The sequence below is a fragment of the Equus quagga genome, chromosome 20, assembly GCF_021613505.1.
Source record: "Equus quagga isolate Etosha38 chromosome 20, UCLA_HA_Equagga_1.0, whole genome shotgun sequence".
Lineage (NCBI taxonomy): Eukaryota > Metazoa > Chordata > Mammalia > Perissodactyla > Equidae > Equus > Equus quagga.
The window spans coordinates 36,160,874-36,172,013 of NC_060286.1; positions in this window are offsets into that span (position 1 = coordinate 36,160,874).

Here is an 11,140-nt window from a genome sequence, read left to right on the forward strand (position 1 = left end):
GTCCCCTCACGCCTGCCTCCCAGCCTTGGCCTGCTGTGCCCCCTCACTAGAAGCCTCTTCTCCTAAATGCTTCCACGGGCTTTTCATGGAAAACTCCTCCAGGTTTTCACTCAAAGGTTAACTTCTCAGCTAGCCTTCCTTGGCCACCATCCTGAAACTTTAACGTCGCCACTCCCGACAGCCCATCCCTCTCCTCTGACTCCTTTTCTCCCTGCACCTGTCCCTGGCTGGCAGGCCATGCACTGAGTTAGGAACGAAGGAACAGAGGGGGGGACTCTCTGCCGGGGAGCCTCAGTGGACTCCATGAAGCGTCCCATGGCCACCATGAGAAGGCCGCTCACCGGGAACTATCGGGCCCACCGTTACAAAAATAGAACAGGATTTTGAAAGGAGAGGGAAGGAACTTTCTTCAGTCCCTAGCTCCTTCTGTCTGTTACTCATTCATTCCTCACGAGACCCTATCAGACAGGTGTTTTCACTCCACATTCCAGAGCTCGAGGTAGCAGAATCATGCAGCTCAGAGCCAGGACCAAGGCCAGGTGTGCCCTGCTCCGGAGCCCGAGTCTCCTGTCTGCACAGCCTCTGCATCGAGGGGGCAACAAAAATGTAGGCCCCTCTAGCGCATGAGCCTTCTTCTCACGCGTGTCCATCCAGGGATCCCAACGGCCTGGATCCGGACTCGGGGAGGGAGGCTGGGGGCAAGGACCTGACCCTTTGGAGCCATGAGCTTGCATCCTCCCCACCGAAAGGAACCGAGGGCCTGTGCCCTGCTCTGGGTTCCTGCCCGTCAAAACTGTCTGCTCGCATCAGGACCGGGCCTCTGACTTACAAAACCCAGGCCCTGCCTCGGGCTGGTTTCAGGTTTCGCCAGCACAGTAAATCGGCGTGTTTTTATTTCTCCATCTGTAAACATCTCTCCATCTAATATAGTAACTGCTGTTTATACAGAGCTATAAAAACAGAGGTCAGAGCACAATAAGATTATAGTCTTACTTCAATACATCCAATCCATAATAAAATAAAATCTTACAAACGATCCAGAGGACCCGTTTAGGGGTCCTTTAAGAATTAATGTCTGTCGTATGTAAGGATTCTATTTGGGCATAATATTTTCCACAGCTGTCAGGACCCATTTAAAAGGCAATATCCTTCCCCTGGCATTTGACTTAGACTCTGTTTATACCACATGGAGGGTTGTTAATTCTGCCACATCTGACTCAGGGACGTTTGATTACACCGAGGCCACCGCCAAAGGGACGACGCATGATGGAGCATGAGGTTGGGGAACGGGGCTGCGGCCCGCCTCTCGCCAGGCGATCTGTCACTGATGGGCTACGCCTGCGGGGATGGGACCCAGCAGTGGGGGAATGAGACGTTCTGCTTTCCGAGCAGCGTGTGCTGGTGGCAAAAAGAACTTTGGCACGAGATGGAGGACGTGGCCCGGCCACATGCTGGTGACTGGCCTTAGGTGAGACCATTTGCCTCCGGGAGATTGGGTTTCCCAGTTAGTAAGTGGAGAGCAAGGCCAGTACCTCTCAAGGTGCGATGGGCTGAATCACATCCCCTCAAATTTCATAGGTTGAAGTCCTATTCCCCAGGACCTCAGAGTGCGACTGTATTTGGACACAGGCCTTTAAAGAGGTGATTATGTTAAAACGAAGTCCTCCGGGTGGGCCCTGATCCAATCTGACCAGTGTCTTATGAGAAGAGGACACACACACCCCCAGAGGAAAGACCAGGTGGAGACGCAGGAAGAAGGTGAGCAGGCAAGCCAGGGAGAGAGGCGTCAGAGAAACCAGTCTCCACTTTTCCTCCTGCTGATGTAACAAACTAGCACAAACTCAGTGATTTAGAACAATACACATTTATTCTCTCACAATTCTGGAGGTTGGAAGTCCAAGATGGGTCTCACTGGGCTAAAATCAATGTGTCAGCAGGCTCCAGGGGAGAATGCACTGTTCTTCCAGAAGCATCTTCCAGCTTCGAGAGTCTGCCCACATTCCTTGGCTCATGGCCCCTTCCTCCATCTTTAAAGAGGGCAGCGGAGCATCTTCCAGTCTCTCCTCTCTGCCTCTGCCCCCTTAGGCTGGCACATCTCTTTCCACTGGCACCGCTTCCACTCTTGCACTGAGCGGCCCACATGAGCCTCTTAATATGCAAATCAGATCATGTCTCGCTCACAGGGACTGGGCCTCGGGGTGGCCCCTCTGCTCCAGCTCCCCATGCCTCAGGTTTTCTCTCCTGGACAACTCTGTTCTCCTCACACTGGCCTTCTGGTTCTTTCTGGAACACACCAAGCTTCTTCCACCACCCTTACTGTGCCCTCCGCACATCTCACACAGAGACCCTCACTGCCTGCAGGAGTCTGCGCAAACAGCCCTTGGTCAGGCAGCACCTCCCTGACCATGCTATCTACATAACAGCCCAACCCCCAGCTCCCATCCCCCCAAGTCTCTCCACCTGCTTCCCTAACGGCACGCTTCTGCATAGGATTTATCATTGTCTGACGCATATGTATCTGCTGATTGTCTGTCTTCCCCACGAGGGAGCGCACTCGGTGGGAACCGGATGTGGTCCGACTGAATCCCCAGCACTGACGGGCACAGGGGATGCGTACACACAGTCACAGCTGGACAGACAGGTGTGCCCTTTGAGTAATCTGCAGTTGAGGTTGAAACCTCAGACAGGTCACTAGAATGGCTCTTGAACCAGAAATCGTCTGAGTTGGAAGCCTCTCTGGATGGCCCTGTCCTGCCTCGCCCATGCAGGAACCTCCAGGGCACTGTGCCCAGCTAGTCGTCCACATGCCCTAGGTTGAGAGCTGAGCTTCCCTGACTGCCCTAGGAGTCCCCCAGTGGCCGGGATCCGTACTCAGCTTTTTCCAGGATTCCAATAAAGAGATCCATATGGATTGGGCTCTCAGTACATGTTTGAGGGACAGATAGATGGTTGGTTGGGTAGATGGAAAGGTAGCTGGATGGAAGAAAGACAGATTTGTGGGTCGGTGGATGGATGGATGGATGGATGGATGGATACACGGATGGATGTACAGAAGGATGGATGCTTAGATGAACAAATGGATGCATGGATGGATGAATGCATGGATACATGGATGCATGGATGCATGGATGGACAGATGGATAGATGGATGGATGGATGGATGGATGGATGGATGGATGGATGGAAGGATGGATGCTTAGATGGATGGCAAGGAAGAGGATACCAGGGATGGTTGGTGAACGGATGAAAATCAGCAGCATGGAGCACATCCTCTCCAAGGCAGCCTATGTCCTCTGGAGAGAACTGATTGGCACAAAGCCCTTCCTTGAGTTGACTGGAGTCCATGTCCCTGTGTGACACAACACTGTTTTTCCAAGAACTGTCTTCTTTTCATTTTTTATAGTTTTATAGATGGAAGAAAAGAGCAACAGGGCTTATGCTCCCTGCTTTGCTCTGCGCTCCCGGCCAATGCCTCTGGCAGACTACCACCCACCGGATTGTAGCCTGTTGGGTGCCTTTCCGCCACGACACCATGGGCCCTCAGCATCCAGCACAAAGGATACCAAGATCCCAGCTCACTGTAGGGCCCCCACACCTGCTCTGCTCATTCACCCTCGGTGACTCCATTACAAAAGAAGCCTCCCATGGCGGGTCGTGGGGAGATGGAGCTTGTGAGCCCTTAAAGAAAGGCAAGCAGATACTTCATGTCCACCCATCCCCGGAGTCCAGCAAGAATCACTGTGTGCTTTAAAAACATATATTAAGTCTGAGGCCCATGTTCTCACCTACTGAACCCTCAGAACAAGCCAGCTAGGTAGCATCACCGCCCATTCTGTAGCCAGGGGAAATGGACGTTGAGTCTAAACTGCTCTGCCCAAGGCCACAGGGCTAGTACAGGGCAGAGCAGGCCCTGAGCCCGGGCCTCCCGCCTGGCGCTCTGAGCACCCCCACACTGACAGAGGTGGGAGGCAGCCCCGAGCGAGTGCCTGCAGAAGGGGCTGCCAGCAGGGTGACGTGGGCCTCTGTGGGCTTCTTAATTCTGTTCTATTCCTAGAGAGTTCATCGAACATCCCAGGCAGGGAGGACCCCAACGCCCATCTGGTACACAGGGACACCTGCACAGAGAGGAAACTGAGGCACATAGCAGGAAAATGGCTTGGCCATGGTCACAGAACAAGAACGCAGCAGAGGTAGGCCTCGTCTGGGCATCCTGCCCTCTCCACACCACCCCTATTTCCCTGCTCTGTTTCTACCTGCTCGGGAACCCATTTCGCCCTTCACAGCTCCCTGGCTTGACCCTTCCTGGGCCATGCTGGATGCCCAGAAGGCTCCATTGGAGTTCATTTCAGGTTGCCCGATCTCAGGCTCTTACTCCTACTGGGGTCCACTCCTGAGAAGGTGTATTAGTCAGAGTTCTCCAGAGAAACAGATCATTAGAATGTGTATAGAGAGAGAGAGAAAGAGATCTGCTTTAAGAAATTGGCTTTACACAATTATGGAGACTAGCAAATCCAAAATCTGAAGAGTGGGCTGGCAGGCTGGAGAGGCAGGGAGAATGCCCATGTGGCAGATCTAGTCTAATGGCTGCCTGCTGCAGGATTCCCTCTTGCTGAGGGAGGTCAGCCCTTTGTTCTATGTGGGCCCTCAACTGATTGGTTGAGGCCCACCCACATTAGGGAGAGCATTCTGCTTTTCTCAAAGTCTACCAATTTGAATCATTCAAAACCACCCTTATAAAAACATCTAGAATAACGCCTACCCTTTGCTGAGTCCTTAGCTCAATGCCCTGCTGTCCTGTTTCGGGGCAGACCCACCGCTGCCTACCCCACCACCCCCTTCTGGAAGCTCCCCTGCCAGCTGATTCAGCCAGGCCCTTTGGACCCCTCCCTGGCATCTGTCCATGTGGCCACCAGCACAGCCCACCCTGGAGCTGATCTCCCTTCCTCACCACACACATACCCACACGCATGCACTCAACACACACACCCCAACAACACGCACATATGCACACACCACAGATATAAGCACACATGCACTCAACACACACACCCCAACAACACGCACACACACACCCTCCCCCCAGGACAGGGCGGCTCTCCTGATTTGTAAAAGAAAATGTTTGATGTATGAGATCCCCTTTTGCCTCCATGCTGACGTGAGAGCCAGCCACCTCCAGCTCTCCTAAAGGCCTGTCATCCCGAATAAATGGTTCTAAATATTATACAGTTTTGTTCAAAAAAATTATTCATAGAGTCTTCCCCTGTGCCAGCACGAAGCTGCATTCCGGGTGTACAGAGATGACAGGGAGAACGTGTGACGTGTTCTTCTTGGCATCATCACGTGACTTGCAGGATTGTGTGGCTGAGGGCTAAGTGGATGCCTCACACAGAAAAGGGGCTGATGATCAAGCATTTTCCTTCACCCCACAGTTACTGAGCTGCTAGACGTGTCCCGGGGGCTTGACTGACCCCTCTGAAGGCTCCCACTGGAGGATGCTGCTGTCTCAGGCATGAGCTGCCCCTTGGACAGCCCTGTCCCTCTGTCGCTGGGAACCCCCAGGCGTGGTCTGTGACCCCAGGGACGCTTCTCCACAGAGCCAGAGCATGGGTTCCATCGCTCTGAGGGCAGCATCCTCTGAGCCATCAGTCACCGAGCTCCTGTGAGCGGCTCCTCTGTGCCAGGCCCAGGGACACTGAGAGGGATGACCAGGGACCTGTCCCCAGGGAGAAGGAGGATGAACAAACCCACATAGCCAATCTCGCCCTCCCGGGTTAGAGGCTACACCAGCGCAGGTGGCAAGAGTCAAGTAGAGCCCAAACACACACACGGTCCACCTCCCTCCCACCCCCTCAGGGCACCCCACCGGGCCTGGGGTCCTAGCCGCCTCCTAGAAGGTCAGCCCAGCCGTGTCCCTTCCTGCATCGATCTCGTCACGCTTCCTCACTCCCCACCAAGCTGGCTGGTGTTTGGAGCCGCATTTGAGAGAAAAGATGCACCTGTGAGTTCCTGGGAGCTGGGGCTGAGGGAGGGATGGTGGCCTGGCCACAGCCACCCACAGGTGGGTCCCAGGCATCGCCCGTGGGCCTGAGGGGAGGAAGGGAGGAAGGGAGGAATCACCTGCATTACTTAAATTGGCTTTTCCTCCCGTCTTTTCGCTGGTTGCATATAGTTGAACGTGAATATGAAATGGTGGTCAGCGCAACTCCACTGTGAGTGAAATTACGGTCCAGAGGGCTGTGCCGCATGAAGCAGGGTGCGGGTCTCTGCGGGTCTGGGACTCATTCTTTGATGCCTTCATATAAACATGCACATCAAGAGCTTTGGCCGTGCAGCAAAGCCGCGTGGGTTCCACTTACGAAAAATGGCTAGCTCTACAGAGCAACATAACGAGGACATCCACAGAGGCCGGCAGACCGGAGCCTCAGCCCAGCGCCGCTGTGTGTGGGGGTGGCCATGTCACTAGCCTCGTCCGCACCTGCAGAAGGAGCAGATTACAGGAGGCGATCCTCAGGGCCTCTCTGGCTCTAACAGTCCTGCACACGTGGAATGTTCTGGGCTCTCTCTAGATTGGCAGCCAGTGGTAGCTGTGAAACTTTTCACAGGTAACTTCCTTCTGGAAAACTGTTAGAAACTATAGTGACACAAATAAGGTTGATGGGGGAACCTAAGGGCTTGTCCCAGACTTGAATTGGGGCCTCAGAGGTGCACCACAGTGGGTAAGAACCCGGACTGTGCAGTCGGAGGATCCTGACTTCTAATCCTGGCTCTGCTCCTTGCAGGCTGTGTGACCTTGGGGAAGTCGCTCAGCCTCTCTGGGCCTCATTTCCTTTATCTGCAAAATGGAACTGATGACAATCACACTGACCACAGAGGGAGGCGTGAGGGTGAAGACACATCACACAAGAACTTATGGGCAAAACGACCAGATGAATGGTCAGTACTTCCTGCGCGTTTGCTGTGATTGTTGATCTTGAAATGCGTTCCTGGCGTGCACGTGCCCAGCCCCGCCCCAGCGGCCACAGCAGCACACAGCAGCGTCTTGCCTGTGAAAACATTTTGGTGCAATTTTTTGACCCACAAAAATATTGTTACAGTGAAAACGCATGTCCAGCATGGAGCTGCTCAGTCTCACCGACTTGTTTAGCTTCTCGGGAAAATAAACAAAAGTGGCTTTGCAGACACCAGGGGATGGTCCCAAATCAAATAAACGTGCCCCATGCCCTGCCCAGCAGAGCAGCGGAATCTCAGACCATGTCACCTGACCTGGTCGCCAGAGAAGCCACTGAGTGCAGAGCCTCATGGCTAGAGGGTGCCGGGCCCCCAGGGCCAGGCCCCCTCCTCGTTTCTCAGAGGAGGCAACAAAGCCCAGAGCAGGAAAGGGACCTGCCCAAGACCACCCAGCAAGATTGATTTGCTCATTTGTGCGTTTGACTAGATATTTAGTATTACTTATTGAAGACACTGACTCTTTTTTTTTTTTTTTTTTTGGTGAGAAAGATTGGCCCTGAGCTAACATCTGTGCCCATCTTCCTCTATTTTTGTATGTGGGATGCCGGCACAGCATGGCTTGATGAGCAGTGTAGGTCCGTGCCCAGGATCCCAACCCACAAACCCCAGGCCATTGAAGTGGAGCATGCAAACCTAACCACTACACCACTGGGCCAGCCCCAGAACACGCTGATTCTTTAAGGAAGCCATTCCCAGCCCTGCTTTTAGGGGGATGATGCAGTTTGGGAGGCATCTGATGCGGCCAAGGTCATCACATCTAGGGCTCCAGCTGCCTGCCTTCACTCGGCTCTTGGAAAAGCCATTGCTCTGCCCTCAATGACTGTTTCCCAATCAATGTCCTTTATCCAGAAAGGCGGTGGAAAGTCAAGGAACAAGCACAAGTCTTGACAGAAAACAGCATTCCCAGCGTCACCGTTGATTAAATGCACAACTGTGGACATGCCAGGAAATGTCTGTGTTCCACTTCATCCTCTGTGTAGACACCAGGAACAGATAAACAAGCAGTGACAGGTCTGTGCAGTGGAATATGACACAGTCGTGAAAAAGGACGAACTGCCCCCACCCACATCCCGACGTGCTGAATCTCGCAGGCATCGCATGGAGCAGAGAAGCCTGGCGAGTCCCCTGATGTGAAGTTCAGGAACAGACGAGACTCCTGGGGTGACAGAGGCTGGAACAGTGTTGCCTCCAGGACAGCACAGGGGCTGGGAGAGGACACAAGGGAGCCCACAGGAAAGATCTGACATGTCTGTCTCGATGGTGGTTAACTGGGTGCCTACATATGTAAAAATTCATCCAGCTGCGCCCCGAAGATTCAGGCAGTTTGATATACATAACTAAGCCTCAACACAGATAAATAAAATAAAAGGACAATGACAGAAGTGCCTGTTTCACATGGGTGGGCTGTACTCTTGACACATTGTGAGTGAGCTTGCAAATGCAAGTCTTATTTACTATCATGATCAATATTTTAAAATCACGTCTTGTGCCCCCTTCACTCAGACTGAGTAACTGCATGGATTCCTTCCTCACTCAGTCGTTCATTCATCCATTCAACACACGTCAGGAACTCAGTTCAGGCACAGACGCGATCAGGCTGGCATTTCAGCAAAACCATTCTGGTACCGACAGCGGGGTTGCTGGAGGGGGCAGGAGAGGTGGCAGGTGCAGGAGGGAGGAGACAGAGAGGCAGCTCGTGGGCCTTTTGGCTGATTCTCAGCCAGTCTCTCCCATCAGATAACTTACCCGCTGAGTGCTGAGTGTGTCTGCAGCCACTTGCCCCAGATATCCCAAGGGAAGCTGTCAATAGTTAGCGCCCGAGACGCTCAGCAGGGTCTGCTCACAGTAGAAGCGCTGTTAGAAACCTCTATCCCCAATGTTCCCAGCCACAGGCCTCCCTCCTGTGCCTCCAGGTGTTGAACATTTGGACGGACCCAAAAGATAATCTTGGAGAAAAAACTGGGCCCCGGAACAAAGAGCAGGGAGGGAGTTCCCTGTCGTAGGAAGTGCCAACCCTGCTCCTTTTCCTTCTCTTTAAGTGAGCAATGTGGCAGAGACTGTGCTGGATGGGGCGTGCAGCAAGGAGGGCACATTGGGCTCTGCCTCCAGCGAGCACACACAGCTCTGCAAGGTAGTCACCTCGGGGACAAGGAACGGACACAGGATGCAGGTGTCGGGGTGGCCTGGCCTCGTCTGGGGTGCAGGGAGGCCTCCTGGAGGCATCTCAAGGATGAGGTCACCATTGACCAGGGAAAGGAGTGGGTGGGGGATGGTGTGCCAGGTGGTGGAACCTGCGTGGACAAAGGGCCTGAGGAGGAAACGGGCACGTCTGGTGCACTGATGAGCGAGAGGAGACTGGTGCCTGCTGAGCGGGGAGTGGGTGCAGAGCAGCATGAGATGAGGCAGGGCCAACCCAGACCCGGCCTCCAGGCCTCGGCAAGGATGGGGTCCTTCTGTGAAGAGAAGGGCAAGGGGAAGAGGGCTCTGAGGGTTAAGCAGGAGCCTGACTTGGTGAGAATTAGCGTTTTCACCTTCACTCTGGCCGCCAGCTGGAGAGTGGTTTAGAAGAGGCAGGTCACGAGGGGAGAAGAGAACTTGAGGGCCTGTAAGTGTCATCCTGGCAAGAGGAAGGAGAGACTGGCCAGGGGACGGAGGGTGGACAGACCTCCTTTCTTCCCAGGAGGTGCAATCCCCAGGACTTGTGACTAGGCAGGGGTGGAGGGTCAAGAGAGGGAAGGATTCGGGGTGATGCCAGGTTACTCCCTGGAGCAGATGGGTGGAAGCAGAGGAAGAAGACAATTTGGGGGCCCCTAAAGGCCAGCATATCGTCTTCTCATGTCAGCACAGAGCACCAGCCCGTGCAGCCCAGTTTGGAGTGGTTGCCCCAGCTCCTGTGGAAGCCCGGCTGAGCCCAGAGGCATTAGAGATGCAAGTCCAGCCTCCTGCTACCCGCCTGGTCTGCAGCCCAGCGCTGCTGCAACGCGACAGGCACGCGAGTCATCGAGCATCTTGGTAAAAGGCAGGCTCTCACTGGGTGGGTCTGGGAGGGCCGGGAATCTGGACTCTAACAGTCCGATGCTGTCGGTCTGCGACCACACTGAGCAGCGAGGCATCATGCTAACTCTGCCCAGGCTCCGGGTCAGAGACTTGCCAGCCCGAGGCCTGTGAGAGGACCAGGAGCACAGTCACCACCACCAAAGGGTTTTCCTCTCGCCTGTCCCCACCCTCAAGGGAGGACCTCACTCCTCTCTCCCAATCCCATCCTCGGCCCTCCCCAGGAGCCCCGTGAGTTTGTCATTTTCATGCTCAGGACCACGTCCTCTTCGCCACCAGGTGGTGGCTGCCATTTTCCTGCTCACCTGCTCCAGGGCCCTGTGGCTGGGGAGCTCGGAGGCCTCTGAGTCTGGCCAGGCCACCCCAAGGGCACGGCCAGGCCCTGCTTCAGTGAAGCTGGGCTGAGGGGCCCGAGGAGCATCCAGGTGGACAGGCCCGAGCGGCACTAGGGAACCTGTGGGTCTGGAGCCCCGAGAGCCCCAGGAGAGTCACTGTGAATGGATCCTAGCAGAGACGGGTGTGTGCATTCGTGTCCTGGGTGGGCCTTAACAAAGACCCACAGACTCAGTGGCTTCAAACAATAGAAATCTGTTCTCTCACAGTTCTGGAGGCTGGCAGTCTGAAACCAAGTGTCGGCAGGGGCCTGCTCTCTCTGAAGGTGCTAGGGAAGAATGCTTCCTTGCTGCTTCCAGCTTCTGGGGGCTCCTGGCAGTCCGTGGGCTTCCTCAGCTGTGACAGCTGAACTCCGATCTCTGCCTCCACCTTCACGCAGCCTTCTCCTCTCTGTATGTCTTCACACACCTCCTTCCAAGAGCACCAGCCATGGCACTTAGGGCCCCCTCTACTCTGGCATGTCCTGGTCCTAACTCAATTACACCCTTGAAGAGCCTGTTTCCCAATAAGGTCACATCTGCAGGCGTCTGGGGCTAGGACTTCAGCATATCTTTGAAGGGGACACAATTCAACTCACAACACTGGTGGAACCGAAGAAATGTGCAAAGTGAAGCAGGAGCCAGGAGCCTGCCGGTGCCCAGCCCAGGCGGCCCCATTAGCAAGCACCTCCCCCAGGGCCCCCGTC